This window comes from Laccaria bicolor, genomic scaffold (assembly GCF_000143565.1).
Source record: "Laccaria bicolor S238N-H82 LACBIscaffold_61 genomic scaffold, whole genome shotgun sequence".
Classification (NCBI taxonomy): Eukaryota; Fungi; Basidiomycota; class Agaricomycetes; order Agaricales; family Hydnangiaceae; genus Laccaria; species Laccaria bicolor.
Genome location: NW_001889932.1, coordinates 14400 through 16648, shown reverse-complemented (window position 1 = coordinate 16648; position 2249 = coordinate 14400).

Below are 2249 nucleotides of genomic sequence, written 5' to 3'. Positions count from 1 at the left end.
GAAAGTCATGTGATGACGACGTCGACAAGGGTGTACAAACGACGGACGACCACAAGAGTGAACAGACGACGGATGACCACAAGGGTGTATGAACCACAGACGATGACAAGAGCGAATGGACAACAACAAGAGCGAACAGACAACGATGAGGGCGTATGAACCATGGATGATGACAAAAGCGAAGAGACGATGGGCGACAATGAGGGCGTACAAACGACGGATGACAACGACGACGAGGGCGTACAGACGACTGACGACAACGATGACGAGGGACTACAAACAATGCACAGCAACGACAAAGACACGATGAGCACCCACCACCCACACACAGCGACGAGGCTCAATACCCCACCCCCACCTTCACCCCCCCTCTCTCTCACTGCCCACCAACCCCTTACCCCTCCTTCATTAACCACTTCCTCCCCTTTACTGCCCATCACCCCCTCACCCTCTACCTCACTGCCCACCACCCTCCCCCTCTACCTCACTGCCCACCACCCTCCCCCTCTACCTCACTGCCCACCACCACCCCTCTCCTTCACTGCCCACCACCCCTCTCCCCTCCCTCATTGCCCACCACCCCTCTCCCCTCCCTCATTGCCCACCACCCCCACCCCTTTTCCTCACTGCCTACCACCTCCCTCCCTCACTCCCCCTTCCCTTTATTTAATATTTGATGTAGTAATGTAACTTTATGTAGTTATATTGAATAAACTGTGTCTTTCTCTTACATAAATCTACTAAGTGTATGTACACTGTTACTTGGATATATGTATAACTTCAGATATATCTATCAAGTATATATATCCTGTTATTTGGATATATCTGTGGTTTTTACTGTGGATATATGTGTCTTTGCAAATATATAAATCAAAAGGATGTGTAAAGTGTATATGTACTGTTACTTGGATATATAACTTCAGATATATCTTCCAAGTATATACTGTGGTTTGGATATATTCTGTGATTATATGCAAGGATGATAATTTCACACAGTTCATGGGAAGTGGAAATTCACTGTGGATATATTTTTGCAAATATATATATCAAGAAGATGTGTGAAGAAAATACATATCACAATATATTGGCAGTAATTTTATACAGTACCAATGACAACCAGGCTTGTGCACATTTTCAGAGGCCATTTGAGAAGGAGTTGAGAGAAAATAGCAAAAAATCAGAAATCAGAACATGAGAAATTGGGTGCAACATGCACCTGATTCTGGCCATTTCCATTAGAGGTATGACAATACACGAGTTCTACATAGTATATAATATAAGGAAGTGGGTGACAAAAAGATGACAGTAATACTATGTAGATAGAGTAAACTGTTATTGTGAGAGCCCTTCTGATGGTGAGTGAAGACTTACCTGGCTGAGGGAGCAAGCTGTTGAGACAAGAGCCTTATAAGGTAGCAGACAGCCATACCTCGCTAATGTCACATGATCCATCCCAAAACAGTTATTTTTGACAGAAACACTTCTCAAATATTTACCATGCAGGATTTAGCAAATTGAGCCAGAACATTTTGTAGAGAATGCTATCAAATGAGCAACTACCAATTTTCTTGGTGGAAAATTAAGATCTTGAGGAGGAGTTTTGAAATTGGTGTTGCGTATGGTAGCACATTACGTGAATCAAAGCACACTCTGTGAAATCTGTATAATTGAAACTCCTTCAGATTTTCAAATCAAGTTCTGAAAACTTGCAAAAGCACCCTGAATACCAATTCAATTAAAATGTTCAGCTCAATTTTGCAGCAGTACACATTGCTCTTCCATTATCGTCTACTTTGTAGAAAGTCGCCCAATTAGGACAGCTCATGTGATGTTAGTGAGGTATGGCTGTCCACTACCTTAGAAAGGAGAGACAAGAGCCTTATAGAAAGGAGAACTCTCATCTCACTTGTGAGTTATCAGCTATAAGGGAATCTAAAAATAGATGCATAAGCTGTAGCAGGTGTTCCATGAGTAATAAGTTACGAGTCCTCTGAGTTTACGAAGAGACTCATTTATTCCCCAGGATCTTGAGACTTTTTTCAGCGTGGTAACGCTGAAATTTGACTTTCTCCCACGAAAGTGATTTCTTCCCACGATCAGCTGCCTGCTCAGCATTGACGACTTTGCCAGTCTACTCTACTATTTCTTAGTTATCACTTGCTTTTAGTCCTATCCATGTTGTCATTGATGTAGGTGGTAGCTAATGTATTGCTCTACTTGGCTGTCAGACTCTAACATATGAATATATT